This window comes from Xiphophorus maculatus, chromosome 8 (assembly GCF_002775205.1).
Source record: "Xiphophorus maculatus strain JP 163 A chromosome 8, X_maculatus-5.0-male, whole genome shotgun sequence".
NCBI lineage: Eukaryota > Metazoa > Chordata > Actinopteri > Cyprinodontiformes > Poeciliidae > Xiphophorus > Xiphophorus maculatus.
Genome location: NC_036450.1, coordinates 26,951,705 through 26,969,798, shown reverse-complemented (window position 1 = coordinate 26,969,798; position 18,094 = coordinate 26,951,705). Strand labels below are relative to the sequence as shown.

Below are 18,094 nucleotides of genomic sequence, written 5' to 3'. Positions count from 1 at the left end.
GACATCTGATTTATAATGAGCAAATGGCAGAGCAGAGAAAAACCCCTGTTTTCAGCGACAACATTAATGGTGATCATACCGAAACTGCGAGACTCTTATCATACACCATCCCAGCCTCTGGTCTGTCCTCTGCGAAGCAACGAGGGTCTTCAGGGAGGGATGTGGAGAAGAAGAGGAGCATGGGGGTTGCTGTTTGATGTGGGAGGTCTCCTCTGTCACCCCGCTGTGCTGCTCCCTCAGACCTCTCATTAAGCAAGTCATCAAAGGCCCTCTACCCAACCAATCATAACATTAATGTTAACATTACCACACACACAGTTTTTTCTTAGCACTGAACCAAAGCAGCCGTTCAGTCCACAGTCTGACCAGAGCCCATAGCTGCACAAACACACAGACCAAGTCTGCTGAGCCTCTGATAGAACACAGTCAGGGTTTACAGCACTGCTTGGCTGGCTGGTGTGAAACCATGCTTTTTAATAAGCTAATACTACTACTACTATTATTAGCAGTAATTAAATGCGTGCAATTATAACTGGTTTACAATAAATACCTCTCCACACACTTTACTAAACAATCCGATTGTAGCGATATAAATCTTAAAATATCTTTAAACTGGGTCTCAAGTATTTGCTCATTCTAGCTCTTTAAGGGCAGTTGTGCAGCAGCATCTACTCCTTCCTAACTGCTTTCCTGTAACACAAACATGACATCACTTCAACAGAATTTGTGAATTTGTGACATTGCTATATATATTTTTTTGCATTCAGAAGCTTTCTCCTCATCCAAAGGACAGACTCCTTCATGACAGTGAAACAGGCAGATAGGATGACTCTTCCCCTGCCTCCAGCAGCATGGAGCAGCCTGTAGTTGTGCAGCAGTGTGTCCTTGATCAAGGCAGCACTGTCAGACTGCTGACAGCAGAGCCCAGATAGCCGTCCTCCATCTGTCCTCTAGTCCCAGCCGCCTCCTGCTCTACAACCCCCTCCATCTCTTGTCCCCAGTTCAATGTCTCTCCCATGTCTTCCTTGCTTTTCAGCCATCACACTCCCCCTCACCTCTCCTGTCCCCCCCATGGGACACATGAGGGAGATCTATCTGTGTCACCCTCCTCAGGTGATCTTTAGGGAACATACTGAAGGACAGGAAGTGGTCCCCTAGGTTCAGACCTCCACACCCCAGCCTACATGCCCCACATCTGCTGTTGGTGGGTAATTACAGGGTGAGATGCTCTTACCAAACCAATTAGAGAGTGTCTGTGCAGTTAAAGGACATATCTGTGACAAACCTGGCCACAGGGTCGCATGTTTATTATGTCATCCCTCCACTCCGGAGGCCATTATTACAGATAAGTGTCACTCTGGAGGTCATCAGTGGAAATGGGATTCTGTTTTGGCCCGCGATTTAACATGCCCTGATTATTCTGATGGCTCCCTGAGTGCTTAATTATGATCATTTGTCTCAGATTGGGCTTTGATTCCCTCCTATAACTTATCAGTTTAAAAGGAAATTAACAAAGGTCTTGTAGGGATCAAAGCCAGGAGGAGATGGAGAGGTTTACTTTCTCTCACATTAGATGGGCTTTGATAAATGCAAGATGAAGGACAACTTCACATTCCTGATGAGCTCACTAGTTTGAAAGTGTAGTCTGTGCTCTTAATGATGATACACTGCTGTGACCACAAAGAGTTTGCTAAAATTAACTTAAGGTATCCTTCGTTCCAACTCTTTACATTTTTGATTATTTATGGAAACCAGTGGAAAAATGATCAGGTTCTCCTTTTAGATTTTCTAAAACTGGATAATTCTTCAGTGAATTACGTGATACTCGCCTTTCATTCTGGAATAAAATTTGCTAGTGTTTTCTTGCTAATTTGAAAGAAATTATCAGCACCCAACCCTAAAGGACTTAATAAGGAATTGATGTTGAACTGATATCTTTGATTTTTATGTATTTATAATATATTTATATTTTGTAGAATGTTGAATATTATTGTTGTTTGCCACAGATGTCTCTTCTTTGGACTGATTGCCCAGCTTTAATCTCTACATAGACACAATATCTCAGATCTGTAACAAGCTGACAACAGCATATATATTTTCCCCCTTCTTAAATCTTAAGAATACATTGGAAAGCTGGTCATGCCGTCATGGTTTTTAGAAGCAGGCACTCGTTTTCTTTTCTTCCATTGTTTTACATTAAAGTTGTTCGCACATCCTCCAGTGTTTGAACATATTAGTTTCTCGTGTCTTTCTTGTTTTTGTTTTTATAATTGTTCATGTTTTTCGTTTGCTCAATGCAGTGTGTCGCTTCAGTACAAAATATCTGCATGTAAAATGATGCTTTGCTCCAATTTTTTTGTCTACAACAATAAGTGATTCATCCTGCTTCACTCCTTCCCATCTGCTTTAAAATGGTCCTGTCTCAAAGCAACAGCGCCAAAAACTATGGGCAACAGGAGGGAGAGAGAGAATTTTTCTGGAGTAAATGTTATTTTTTTTATAGCTGATGCAGCCGAGGTCATGTGACTGACATGCAGTGACTAATTAATCATGGCTACTGATGAAATCCACTGTAAGGTTTAGGTGTCTGATAACCTCTTTCCACAAGATAACAGGTAAAAATAGATCACAGAACAGTTAATGTACTCAATGCTTTTTAGTGAAAATATAAATGCAATGAAACAAGACTGTTTCTCTTATTGAGCAAATTGTTGACATGCTTTTACATGTTTGTTAAATTTAAGAAAAGAAAACTTCTTGTATGTGGTTTTCTGTGCTGCAGGGTGTCATACCTAAACCTCCATGAACCTTTGCTCATCTTTTCAATTAGGACTGACTCAGATGCTTACAGTGAGTGTGCTGATGCTTGTCATAGTTAGTTTTTGTAGTTCTCATGCTGGACGTGTGAGCACATTAGTATGTGTGTGTCGTGGTTCAGAGTGTCGCAGCTGCCTGACCTTCAGCCTGATCTACATACTGCAGGGACAATACTGCAGCTCTCTCCATCAGTATGCACTGACACCTGCACTGTTTAATGCACTCCTGCAGTTTATTAATGGCTACTGTGTGATAAACATTTCTGCAGGGGAAACTCACAGGTCACCCACACTCACAGCCCTGGCAGGACAAGGCTGGACCGTGCAGAGGCTCAGTGCTGCTTGGTTCCAGTTTTTACTTTTGTTGACTGATTGGGTTAGTATTTCAGTGTTTCAACATCAAAGGCAAGAGAGAACTGTGGGTAGTTTTATGCAAAAATTAAGAAAAGAAAAAAACGCTGTTGTCACAGTGAAAGGCAGTACAATACTTAGTACATGAATTACCTAAACGTTACAGTGAGAATTATTTTTACCACAGGTTGAATCACTTTCATTTGAGATGTAAACATGACTCTAAAGATCCATGAGTAAAAATGCACAAAGAAAACTGTTGTTAGATCCTCTGTTCCAGATCTCTACACCAATTTGTAAATGAAACTCACTTCTGCATTGTCATAAAAACAAACAAAAACAACAAATTTCGCAATTGTAGTGTTTCCAATAAAATGAAATCAAATGTGAATAAGCTTTTTCATGCAATAAAAGGCAGTGACGGATGTAATCAGTTACATGATATATATTTATAATTCAGCGGTGGCGCTCGTCATCTATCAGCCAATCAGAGGAGATGTCAGCGTCTTCATAATGTATAAACTGGCAAACATAAGAATACATAACATATCTGTCATTGAAGTGTTAGTTTCCAGGTTAGAGCCAGAAATTGAAACCCAAATGCATCTTGTGGAGCCATTACCTGAGTTTTTATTTGATGCTTTGCTCCAAATTATCTTTAAGTTTTAAAGCGCCTTCCATTGCGGCCGAGTGGTAGAACATTTGGATGTTGGCCTTTTGTATTGCACATTTGAGAGTTTCTGTAGCGAACAAACTTCTGTCCAGTGCAGACAGTAGAGCGTCTTCTCTGTTTTGTCATTGAATCGTCTGTCTGTACAAGTTTGAGTCCTGGGTGCTTTCTTCTCAGTGAGGGCCTCCACAGGGGCCACAGTGGCTACAAAAAGGCCTTGTTGGGCCAATGCAAAGAGACTATCTCATTAATATATGATTAGTAGTCTGTGTTGCAGTGATTAATTAGTGTCTGTGACAGTAATCTTTTAACAGGCCCTGAGTTGGACTCTGGAATAACCATCTATCTTTCCGAATCCCCTCATCGCCATCTCCTTGTTCCAACATCACATCCCCCTCCCACCTAACTCCAGACATCCAGAAAGACGGAGCAAGTTTGCATATTCTAGTCTTGTCCGATTTCATTCTGCTGCCGCCTGGAAGGAGCAGCGAGGAATGAGGGCTTCCTGACATGATTGATTGCTTTGCTTTTTTATTTGCAAGTTGGAATTGAGAGAAGTTTTTTCAGTCTTTTTTTCTTTGTCAGCAGCTGCCTGTCTCCCCCTCACATCACCACTTCTACCTCTGTGTGCTTGTTCTTCAGCAAATGAGGAACTTTGTGCTCATTGGTACAGAAATTTTTTGCAGCTCTACTTTGAAATTGATTTGAGTCGCCGGCGGATGAGCTTGTGTGTTTTTCACACAGCTCTGTGCTGCTGTATCTCCCAGCACAGCCACACTTCTCTCTCCTGACTCTGCAGCACTGCACTTTACACACACACACTTAGGCCTGCAGCAAACAGGTTTTTTACCAAACGGGCATCATTTGGAGATCTGGACAATGTTAGTTCTAATTTTCGGGCTTTGGGTGAAGCTTATAGCAGAACAAAATTCTGTTTTCATGACAAAATATTTTTTTTATCTGACAAAGATGTAATTTTTCTAAATTACATGACTGATGTGTAACTATACACATCAGTGATTGTCATACACATGATTTGATGGTTTCCATCTCTATCTTAGAAACACCACAAAAAAATTCTATGTTCAGTCCAGATATTTTACAGATATTTTAAGCAAGATTTCAAAAAAGTTGAAGTAATTCAAACATAAAATCTCCTCATAGTCCAATCTTTTCATTTCGTAACCCTGATCCATTTCAGACTGGATATTAATTCAAGTTGATGGTGCTTCACGACACAAGTATAGATTATTAATACCATATATATGGGCTGGTATGTCAGGAACTCCTGAGCCACTAATCTTCCCCACTGCAGCCCTGCTAGACCACAACAAGATGTTATTACTTCCATATTGGGGAAGTATCATTTTTGGTTTAACTGTAATATCCCCATCATATAATTATATCCGTTTTGTGTTTTAGTAGTAGATGAAGGCCCAGCCATGTACACATTGTCTATACTCACATACCATAGCAGGGTCATTGGTGGGATATTGCTTATTTTCACCTTCAACACATCAATAATCACAGTTAACTGCCATGGCCAAAAGTTCCCAGGACCGTTTTGGTTCCAGGTTAGATCCCTCTAATCCTAACCGTCCAACTGTGGTTTCCATTTTAGTTGCTTGATAATTATCTGTTTTACACTGAAAAAAAATAGTTGAACCAACTTGATTGAATTGCTCCAATTGGTAACAAGTAATTCAATTATTAACTTGACAAATTTAAGCCAGTCTTACTCAAATCAATTAGTTTACTTTAAATAAAGAAGTGAACTAATAAAGGATTTTGGCTCAAGAGGCTTTTATTTGAGAGTAGTTAGACTGGAAAGTGAGTAATGTTAGAGAGGGAAGACATGCAACTAAAGTCATCAGGCTGGAATCGAACCTGTGACAGCCAAGTCAAGGACTTGGATATAAGGGATATAAGGTCTCCTTATATTTGTTGTGCTCTACCACTGCTCCACCACAGCAGCCTGGTCAGTACAGGATCTGTCCCTGGTGAAGGCTCCGTCATGAAACGTCAGCAGCATCACAAAACTTAATTGTTTTGTAAAGTCAAAGCAAAATGTTCATTTAAGTTACAATTTGTAACTTTTAAGTTAATTCAACACAAAAAAGTAAGTTGCCATCACTAAGCCAAAAGAATTAAGTGAGATTAGCATAAATAAATCCATAGCATGAACTATAGCCTAAATACATTTTTTAGAGTGTATGTCATATGATGTCGTCCATTTTACCAATACAGTTAAAATGATGGATAATTGATCTAGTTTGTGTTATGTTTTAGGATTTAGGAACATGATGTGCTGCAGAATCTCCACAGGATGAAACAGCCAACATGCTGCTTTCTGATTTACAGTAAAGGAGCTCTGTGCTCTACTCTGAGAGGACACTGTCTCTGTCTCTGTCTTTTTATTCAAGGAAGCAATTCACAAAGAGAAGAATGAATCAAAATATATGGCTTTTAATATAAAAGCCTGTCATCCCTCTGGTGTGTGTTATTAGGTTTGTGGAGGCGAGTGGAGCTGCTGGGGTTCACAGGGTGAGCACCTGTACTGCTGGCCGCCAGCACTACACTTATATAATAAAAAACCTTTTCTGGGAATTTGTTTGAAGAATTTTGAAATGTTTCAGGGTGTGTGTGGAGTGCAGAAACTTTTCGTTTGATTATTCTCATTGTTAGTAATCTCGTTACCTCCAGGGGTGAGCTGCTACACCTGAACCTCTCCATCCAGGGCTGCTGCAATCGCTCTATGGCCCATACATCTAATCCCATCATGCCTCAGGAGGACTTGGCCTCTCCTCTACTGCTCTCGTCTTTATAATATCTTCTTCTTCTGCACTGCTGAAAGAACAGGGGAGAAAAGCAGAGCAGTGTAGACATATTTTAGTTCAGTGACCCATCTGTCCTGCCGTAACTCTGTAGAGGACTCACCACCAGACTCCAAACAGTCTCTGTGGTCAGCATACAGGGACACTATGCATTTTACTTTCTAGAATTTTACCCAAAGCGGCTCAACACTGTCAGAAACAAATGGTAGAGATTATGAAGAATTGTAGGTTCTTTTCACACCTGATAGTCCAGTAAACTTTGTTTGAGTTAGGGACCAAAATTGCAACATTAGTTCCATTTTTAGCTGGTTAATGGTTAGGGTTGCACTTTCACACAGCACTGTGTAAAACCTGTTCTGCCTGTTGCCTATGGGGGCGCTGCACCAAGAACTACTGAAAGAAAATGACACAAAAACCTCTGTAAAAAATTTCCCTCAATAAGGTGAGATACACAGAGATACAAGAGGACATTTGCTTTGTTATGCTTTTATTTTGAATACAAATAATTGTTTTTGTTTTTTTTAGGTCAACTTCCCGAGGGCTAGATTCATGGAATGCACACATGATGGCAGCCAGGCCATCATCATTCTCCAATGATCCATCTTATGGGGCCGACCACCGGGTACAGGTGCAGGTTAGAGTGGTTTTTGTTTTTTGTTTATTGTTTTGTATATTATCTGTACAGGCTGGTAGTCAGGTGTGTGTGGGTGAGTGTGTGTGTGTGTGTGCGGGTGTGTGTGTGTGTGTGTGTGTGTGTGTGTGTGTGTGTGTGTGTGTGTGCGCGTTGGTGTATGTGATTTAGCAGGACATTTTGTCAGAATACACACAACACTAGAAGGACATTTTGAATTAACAGGACAGGAGCGGTGTCCTGCTAATTCTGACAAAAATCTAAAAACGTAGAAAGGTTTCTATTGGTCCATAAACCCCAAAAATGCAAAAAAAAAACAGATGTCCGCTTAATACACATAAACCTGATTTTGTGTATAATCTGTGTATCACCACAGTGCCCCCTATGGCAGGTTTGTGTAATAGCAATACCTCATGAATATTCACACAAGGTCTTATTCTGATTGGTTGTCTGCCGGAAGGTCCTGCTAATGATTACACTGTCCTTCTAATTCATGTGTCGCTATTTACACTGGGGATGAGTTGGCAATATGATTACTCTGTGCTATAAGAGTGAATATTTTATAAAGGTCAGGATCTTTTCCTTAGCTGTGTTTATTTTTAGTTTCTGTCTCTCTGAGTCTCCGTGTTGTCCTGTCTCCCCTTGATTGTTCCCAGGTGTTTCTTGTCTCCTTGATTACCCTCTGTGTATTTAACCCCACCTATGTTCTTTGTTCCTCGTCGGGTCTTTGTCGTGTTTGTCCAGTACCTGTTGTCACTATCTGCGAGCTTCTGCATCCGCTCCTTTGTGCTGCCTGGACTTTGTATGTTTTTGGATTTCTGGACTTCTTTCATTATTAAACCATCTTATTCATCTTACCCTGGGTCTGCTGCCTCTGCCTCACCACCCAAATCATGACAAACCCAACCTTTTGTCCAACCTTGGAATGTATGTGGCACCTAAAAATATACAGAAATTAATATATATTTTGATCAAATATTGTTTATTTAAAACATTATGGTTAATAAATGTGTGAAATAAGTGCATGGATTAAAAGAAATATGAACCATAAGACAGCCATTTTTTCACCAAACTATTTTTGCACTCCACTAATAACATTTTGTTGATTCTGGTCTGCTCTGCGTCCCCAAAACCAAGCATTTTGAAGCAGAATTTATGTCTAGACTTTGACTTTGCCATTCTAACACATAAATATGTTTTGATTTAAACCATTCCATTATAGATCTGGCTTTATGTTTAGGGTCATTGTCCTGCTGGAAGGTGAACCTCCACCACAGCCTCAAGTCTTTTGCAGACTCCAGCAGGTTTTCTTCCAAGATTGCCCTGTATTTGGCTCAATCCATCTTACAATCTTTCCTGTCCCTGAAGAAAAGAAGCACCACCAGAGCATGATGCTGCCACCACCATGTTTGTTAGTGGGGAAGGTGTGTTCAGAGTGATGTACAGTGTCCGTTCTCCGCCACAAATAGTGCTTTGTATTTTTGCCAAAAAAGTTCAATTTTGGTCTTGTCTTATCATTTTTGCTGTATCGCAACATGGCTTCTGGCGAACTGCAAATGGGACTTCTTATGGTTTTCTTTATATAATGGCTTTTTTATTGCCACTCTTCCAGAAAACCACATTTGTGCAGTGCATGACTAATAGTTGTACTGTGAACAGATTCCCCCATCTGAGGTGTGGATATCTCTGCATTTGGTCCAGAGCCACCATGGACCTCTTGGTTGCATCTCTGATCAGTGCTCTTCTTATTCAGCCTGTAAGTTTAGGTGGATGGCCTTGTCTTGGTAGGTTCACAGCTGTGCCATGCTCTTTCCATTTCCAGATTATTTGTGCAACAGTACTCTGTGAGATATTCAAAGCTTGGAAAACATGTTTATAGCCTAAGCCTGCTTTAAGCTTCCCCACAACTTTATCCCTGACCTGTCTGATGTGTTCCTTGGACTTGATGATGCTGTTTGCTCCTAAATATTCTCTTAACCAACCTTTGAGGCAGTCATAGAGGAGTTGAATTTTTACTAAGATTAGATTACACACAGGTGGACTCTATTTAGTCATTAGTAGTCATCAGGCAACTTCTGAAGGCAATTGGTTGCACTTAGGGAAAGGGGGTTGAACACTTTTGCACACTGCACTTTTCAGCTTTCATTTGTAAAAAATGTTTTGAATCATGTATAGTTTTGTCTCTACTTCACAAATGTATACCACTTTGTGTTTGTCTTTCCCATAGAATTCTGTAAAAATATGTTTGTGGTTGTAATGTGACAAAATAGAAAGGTTCAAGGGCTATGGACACTTATGCAAGCCACTGTACCTACAATAAGTAAGGCAAGTCCAATGAGAGAAACAAGGTCCAGACAATCAACAGCTATGCATTCACAGTTATCATATAGCCTGCTGGGATGATAAGATGGAAAAGGGAGGAAATTCAGTCCACTGATATAAGAATACAAAAGCTGCTGATGATGCATGGAAAATTGTGCTGCTCAGGTTGTAGCACATTGGAGTAGTTCTGTTCTTTCATTGATAATTTTACTTTTAAACTTTCATTCCTGCCTTTCTGGGGGGAAAATAGCTTTTGTTTGGACAGTTCCTTCTTGTTTTGGATACTGTGTATTTGGACTGATTTTTGGAAATATTTTTCATACTTTGCTATTTGTTATGATGCACAACCATAACAACAGGGTGTTTTACAACAAAGAGTAAACAATACTACCAATGGACAGAAAGACTTAGACTGAAACACAGCACAGAGGTAGTATTCATGGTGGCACATAAGCAGGTGCCTAGCACCAGAGCAATAGCGGCCCTCTATAATACCAAGCAAGATCTTGGGTGCATGGTATGCAGAGTCCCCTGAGACAATCTAGTATCTAAATCCAGGATGTAAGATGGTAGCATGAAAAGAATACACGGAATGCCACAACCAAGTACCCGGAATAGTGTAAAGAAACATCTGAAGGGAATGTAACCTTGAACACACCTCGATAAAATCGAAAATGCCACATATGGTGGTAGAAAATGAACAAACTAAGATCGTGTGGGACTTCCAGATACAGAAAGACAAATGGGAAAAGTAAACCAACTGGACATGGTGATCACTGAGCAGCAGAGCAAAGCAGTTGTAATGATAAAGCTATCCCAAATTATCAGAAGGAACAGAAAAAACTAGAGAAATACCAAAGGCTCATAAAAAGCATCATCCTCCTGGAACCTGAGAAAAACATTTTCCATATAAGTGGATGACTTATTTTGGGCTGTCTAGTCCACAATACTAAATTTTGCTCTACATGGGGTCTGGTGTCTGCATGTTAGGTCATTATTTTATGACTTAGTGGTGGTGGAAGATTATAACACATTACAGGCTAGACCCAAGATGTTCAGTGTTTATTGTTGTGGTGTAAGTTTACAAAAGTTAGCAACTGTAGAGATTTACAAAGGCGCTAAATATGGTGATTTAAAATGAATAAATATTTTTCTGAAAAAAAAAATGATGTCCACATATCATGTAGAAAGATAATTCTTTGTTTTTGGAATCATTAGGTCCCAATCAGCCCAAATATCAAAGACGAATTAATAATGCATGCCATGCATGATAGGAGGTTAAAAGAGTGAGGAAGGTGATGACAACAGTAGTGCCTGTGGTCACTGAAACCCTCAGGGTGATAACCCCTAAACTGGAAGAGTGGCTCAAACAAATACCTAGAAATAAATTGGAACGCATGATGCAGAGAAGCACACCCTTGGGAACTGCTAATATACCGTGAAGACCACTCACACTCCAAGGCCTGTGGTAGAGGACCCAAGCTTTTTTTAATTTAATTTCCCTTTTAGGATCAATAAAGTATTTTTGAATTTGAAAGAAGGGATAACTATTCATGGAGTAATACAGAATTACAAATATAAAAATAAAAAGCATTTATTTAAATAATATTTAAAGTGCCAAAAATATGATTACTTATGTTACTGTTAGCACAAAACTTTAAAAATTGATATTTTGTCATTATCTCAATGTTGTTACTCTGCCTACATGCAGATTAGGTAGTCTAATTTGTCTGTAGGCAGGTACAACAGACAACCATTTTCTGCTGGTGTTGTGTCTGTCATTAGACAACAGTTTTTGTTTTTATGATATAAACTGAACTGCACTGCTGCTGAAATGTGCTATACAAGTAAACTTGATTAATTGATTGAACAGAAATGATTAAAAGAAGTGACTTTCCTTTTAAATGATGAAACATTGCTGGTGGGAGATACCATCTGACTGCTGCCTCCTAATTAAATAAAAATGTATGATAAACTATTTAACTTTGAAATATTGAAGGAAAGTTACAAAATATTACTCAAATAAATTAATTTTCTTGTTCCTGAAAAAAAATCAAACCTTGTATGCTTCCAAAACAAAATGGATTTCTCCTTTTGTTGTACCCCTCCTCCTCTATCAACGTGGTACAGTCCGTCAAGACCAGGTGCAAGCAATTAGTGCTAATAGAACTTCTTTTGCTTGGAGGAAGAGGTAAGACTCATACAGACTCTCTTACGATATGTAACATTGTAATTCTGAAGAATGTTGTAGGTTACTTGATGTTTGGATACACCAAAGCATCTGATTTGCTGCAGTTTAGCTAGTTCTTACCAACCATCTTAGTCAGCGTACCAGAGTTTAAAGGGAAGGTGACTCACTCCAGAATTAGACAAAACTGTATTTGGTCATTTTCTGTGTATCAGTGAGTGATATTCTTTCACAGGCACAAATTATCTAGGTAATAATCATTAGTATTAAGATAATGTTTTAATATTTGATGGCATTGAGAACTTGTCAATAGAAAGTCAATTATGTAATACTGTGTACTTCAATACAGCATTTTCTCATACAATAGCATCAAATCATATTGTGTACAGCAGAGGTGTCAAACTCAAGTTCTTGAGGGCTTGTGTCCAGCAACTTTTAGATGTGTCTGTGATGCCACACGGCTGGATCAAATGGGGTGGTTATCAGCAGGTCATCAACTTAGAAGCTAATTCAGTCATATAATTCAGGTATTTTGGACCAGAGGAACATCTAAAAGTTGCAGTACACTGGCCCTCGATGCCTGGAGTTTGACACCCCTGGTGTACAGTGTCATGTTGTTACTCAACAGCACGTTACTCTGATCTTTGCAGGAGATGTCAGCAACAAGGTCTCAGAGAGCAAAAAGAAATCCCAAACATGATGCCAGTTATTATTGCTCCTTAGGTGAAGATAAAGAGGGATTTGATGAAAATACATTAATTCATTTAAAGGTGAGTTGTGACTTTATTATGCACATGATTCCAGAGTTTATTGAAGGATTGCTTTTTTCTTTAATCTTGCGTTTTGACATTTAAACTATTTTTATACCGCACATTATTAACATATATATATATATATATATATATATATATATATATATATATATATATATATATGTAAAGGAGGACTGAGTTTTGAAATTACAAGTACAAAAGAATGAGTGACATTTAGAAGCACCATTCTGTTGACAAACAAATGTTTATGTAATCACAGAAAGACATCAAATTAGATCAATTAAGTGATTTTGAAAAATGTTAATCTCATTTGCTACTGTTTGAAAGATCTGCATTGTTTAAAGTTTATTCTACTTTACTCCTTATGTTTACCTACAGGTCGGGGTGTGTTCAGTTGCCGGTGCTTTCAAAAAGGAGATTCTTATTGAGTACAGAGGGGAAGTCATAAGTAGAAAGGAACAAGAAAACCGATTGAAAATTTACCATGATGCACTCGAGGCTTTTATGTTTGATTTCAAGTTCAATGGACAACAGCTTTGGTATGTGACTGTTTTAAGGTTGTTTTTTATTTTATATTTAAACAAAGTGATGTAAACATTTTCAGCTTCATCAGTAAAAGTAGTTTTAGTTGGTGGAGGAATATTCTTCCGACATGCAAACATGCAAAATCCTTTCCCTTGCATGGTATAATTATTCTTATTGCTTACTTAATATTTTAGTGTTGATGCTGCCAGAGAGGATGGATCATTGGGGAGGCTGGTAAATGATGAAGAGATGAACCCAAACAGCAAATTGAAAGTTACAAGGGTGGATGGAAGACCTCATCTTTGTTTATTTGCACTCAAAGATATTGGTCCTGGGGAAGAAATCACTTATATTTATGGTGATTCTGACTGGCCATGGAGAAGAAAGGTATTGATAAGAGTGAAAATTCTATCACAAGTCATTTTACTAGCATTGAAGACATTTTTGAAGGATATGTCATGTTGTAGTACAGAGTTTCATTATAGTTGAAAACAAGAAGTGATTAGCAGTGCCTAAAAAAACAGATTTTGGAGAAAGACTTAATCAGACCAATATTTCAACTTGGTTCAGTGCTATCCAAAATGCTAGAAACTGTCATATGTAAATTAATTTATTCTAACCTTATATTTATGAACATTTTATAGCAGGAGATATATTTTGCAGTGTCAATACACAAAGGTTCTGGTTAAAAATCAGCTGGACAGGTTCATTCAGTAGTAGGTTTAGAAGTACAGACTCATTCAGTGTACATCCCTTCATTTCAGATTTCCAAAGATGAACTGTGTCAGGCTGTTGACGTGGACACATGCGGATCCTGTTCAACTAACCCTCCAGAGGTAATTTTGGTTTGAAACGACCAACATATTTTCTAAAATAAAGTAATTGAAATGATATTTAGTACTGTTCAAACACACAGGACTTGTGTAATACTTGACATGTAAGCTGCATAAAACGGGAGGACTGAGGTTTGAAATTACAAGTACAGAAGAATTGAAAGTTGCATTTAGAAGCGCCCATACACACAGGTCCTGTGTAATACTCAACATGTAAGGTACCAGAATAAGGAGGACTTAGTTTCGAAATTACAAGTACAAAAGACTGAAAGTTAAATGTAGAAGCGCCCATACACACAGGTCCTGTGTAATACTCAACATGTAATGTGCTGGAATAAGGAGGACTGTTCTACATTGGGAACAAACTCATATTCAGTGAGTGTTCTTTACATTTCAGATTTCCAAAGATGAAAGGTGTCAGGCTGGTGACGTGGATGCATGCGGATCCTGTTCAACCAACCCTCCAGAGGTAATTTTGGTGTCCAACAACCAACTTATTTTCTAAAATTAAGTCATTGAAAGGATATTAAGTACTGTTCAAACACACAGGTGTTGTCTAGTATTTGATATGTAAGCTGCATAAAAAGGGAGGACTGAGGTTTGAAATTACAAGTACAAAAGAATGAATGTTACATGTAGAAACGCCCATACACACAGGTCCTGTGTAATACTCATCATGTAAGGTGCCAGAATAAGGAGGACTGAGGTTTGAAATTACAAGTACAGAAGAATGAAAGTGACATGTAGAAACGCCCATACACAGAGGTCCTGTGTAATACTCAACATGTAATGTGGCTGAATAAGGAGGACTGTTTTCTACATTGGGAACAAACTCACATTCAGCAAGTGTTCTTTACATTGTAGATTTCCATAGAAGAACCGTGTCAGGCTGGTCATGTGGATGCGTACAGATCCTGTTCAACCAACCCTCCAGAGGTAATTTTGGTCTCCAACAACCAACTTATTTTCTAAAATAAGTCATTGAAACAATATTAAGTTCTGTGCAAACCCATAGGTCTTGTGTAATACTTGATATGTAAGTTGCCTAAAAAGGGAGGACAGAGATTTGAAATTACAAGTACATAAGAATAAAAGTTACATGTGAAAACACCCATACACACAGGTCCTGTGTAATACTCAACATGTAATGTGCTGGAATAGTGAGGACTGTTTTCTACATTGGGAACAAACTCACATTCAGTGAGTGTTCTTTACTTTTCAGATTTCCAAAGATGAGCTGTGTCAGGCTGGTGAGGTAGATGCATGCAGAACCTGTTCAACCAACCCTGCAGAGGTAATTTTGGTCTCCAACGACCAACTTATTTTCTAAAATAAAGTAATTGAAACGATATTAAGTGCTGTTCAAACACATAGGTCTTGTGTAATACTTGATATGTAAGCTGCCTAAAAAGGGAGGACAGAGGTTTGAAATTACAAGTACATAAGAATGAAAGTGACATGTAGAAACGCCCATACACACAGGTCCTGTGTAATACTCAAATGTAAGGTCCCGGAATAAGGAGGACTGTTTTCTACATTGGGAACAAACTCACAATTAGTGAGTGGTCTTTACATTTCAGATTTTCAAAACTGAACTATATCAGGCTGGTGACGTGGATGCATGCAGATCCTGTTTAACCAACCCTCCAGAGGTACTATTGGTCTCCAACGACCAACTTATTTTCTAAAATGAAGTCATTGAAATTATATTAACTACTGTTCAAACGCACAGGTCTTGTGTAATAGTCATCATGTAAGGTGGTGATATCAGGAGGACTGAGTTTTGAAATTGCAAGTACAAAAGAATGAAAGTTACATGTAGAAGTGCACAGACACACAGGTCCTGTGTAATATTCAACATGTAATGTGCAGGAATTAGGAGGACTGTTTTCTACATTGGGAACAGACTTACTGTACATTAAGCGAGCGTTCTTTACTTTTCAGTTGATTAACCCCATAAAGGAGTGTTTTGGACTTCACAGTTTAAGGAACCTACCTACAACAAATAAATGCTCATCCAGACCATTATTTTTTTATATGTTCTTCTTTTCAGCACAAAGTAAACACAGAGATGGTAAGGGGAAAGAACTCAACAGAAAACTAAAACGGAAGGACATAGAGCCCCGCAGAAAAATGAACACAAATAAAAATTCTGGTAAGTCACCACACCTACACAAGTCAAGAAACACCAATCTACTTAAGCTCAAAAGCACAACTGAAGCATGGTCAAAAGTAATGATCCACACCACTGAAAGGCAATAGGATGACCATTTTCTTCTTTATGCATAATATTTTGAGCAGACATGATCCAATATGTCATCTGGCTTAAATTACCATGCACATACCATATAAAACTGTACCTTGTATTAAAATGATAAACTTTCACATAGTCAATGTTCAGATGCTAGAAAATCTAATTTAGTGATGAGTAATGGGACTGTTTATACTACTTTCTCTATGCCAATCTTAATCTGAAATACATTCACATAGTTATATTTTTTCAAAGTAGCAAAGCACCACAAAACTGTAATAAGCAAAGTAATTGGAATATATCTTTAAATTTGGTTAATTTTAAGATATTCACCAAATTTAAGATGTTAAATTTGGTTAATCTCTGGTTTAAGGAAATCAGAGATATCAATCAATGGGCCTTTGCTGATGCTGCACCTGTACAGAAATGTATTTTGGTGGAATCAGTGAGATGGTTCTGAGTGGGATCTCTTTCACTGGAAAAAAGACTAGGAACCAGCATGAGAAGGAAGAACAAGTCTTTTGGCTTTGGATGGTTCTTCACCAGCTGCTGATGCCTGTTTGTCAAACAAATGCAATTTTAGATTATAAAAAATATTTGTTTTTCCAGAATTCAGTCAAATAATCAGTCATACATACCAAGCAACCATACCAAGTGTTAACAGCAGTATAAGCTATTTGGCATTTGCAGAAATTAATTTTCATCGGTGCAACCTACATGCTCATTTCTGTAGCTTGTCCCACTAATGTAAGTTCTTTATGAATGCTCATTTGAAAAGGGGAATAAACAGGCATTACATAATTTATAACAAGGAAAAATTAACAATTGGAGTTGGTTTTTAATAATGAATTATTTGTCTTTTTTCTAGCATCTCTGGAAAGTGCTAGGAGAGCAAAAAAGCATCCATGGTCTCCCGTAGAGGTTGCTGCGGTCATGAGGCACTTTGGTGAACACATCAAGAAAGGACAACTGGCCACTATGATAGAATGCCAGCAATGCAAAAAGGCTGAGGATCCTGCTCTAGCTAGTTGTGATATCCAAAACATAAGAGATTTTGTGAGAAATCAGGGTGTAACATTGAAAGTACTTTCAATAAATTAATCCAGTATTTCTACTGATACTATGAGTAAGTTCATCTTGTTCACACAATTTGTTTTATCTTTTTGATTTAACAATAGACCTGTAATTCATTTAATTTTGGCATTCACAGATTTTCCTTTATGTTCACAAATAGAATTGTTGCTCTAGTTCTTAGAGTAGAAGGTGCTGTAAATGCAGTCCACTTTCTGCGTAGTTATATTCCATATTTCCATGTTTGGACTTAATACAAATACATTTCATGTTTGTGTATGCCGTGGTCCTGATAAATAAAGTTGGCCCTGACAATTACTGTTGGTGTCATGGGCGGAGCCAAGCACCTCATTATCGTTTGTCCTTTTAATACAGCATTGCGTCAGGTTCTTGTATTTTGAGTTCTGATGTGTGTATCTAAATTTTTAAGTGAGATCTATGTTGTGTAACTCAAACAAGATTTTTGACAACTTAGTAGGTCTTCCTAGCACAAGTGGAAAGGGGTGACTGTTTAGTGTTGCAAAAAACTGGTTTGAAAAAAGTGTCCCTCTAATCCACCAAAACCAGTATGTGTGTGCGTGTGTGTGCGTGTGTGCGCGTGTGTGCGCGTGTGTGTGCGTGTGTGCGTGTGTGTGCGTGTGTGTGTGTGTGTGTGTGTGTGTGTGCGTCTCTGTGTTAAACATTTTTTCTCAGTAATTTGTACAGATTTATTTGTAACTGTTCTACTTAGGGGAACTGCCCTCAACTCTAAACAGTGGTAGGGTATCTTATCTATTTAAGCAGGACTGTAGAGTGGCTAGAGAGATTCATTATGTGAAGATGGGCTGCT

General features: G+C 38.4%; 1 long non-coding RNA gene across 1 annotated transcript; it reads left to right on the top strand.

Moving 5' to 3' along the window:
• The first annotated feature begins 14,350 nt into the window (after positions 1–14,350).
• Positions 14,351–16,039, top strand: LOC111609584. Its single transcript, XR_002753197.1, has 4 exons — positions 14,351–14,412; positions 14,808–14,879; positions 15,166–15,237; positions 15,997–16,039. It is a non-coding gene; the product is annotated as an uncharacterized LOC111609584 (long non-coding RNA).
• The last annotated feature ends 2,055 nt before the right edge of the window (positions 16,040–18,094 follow it).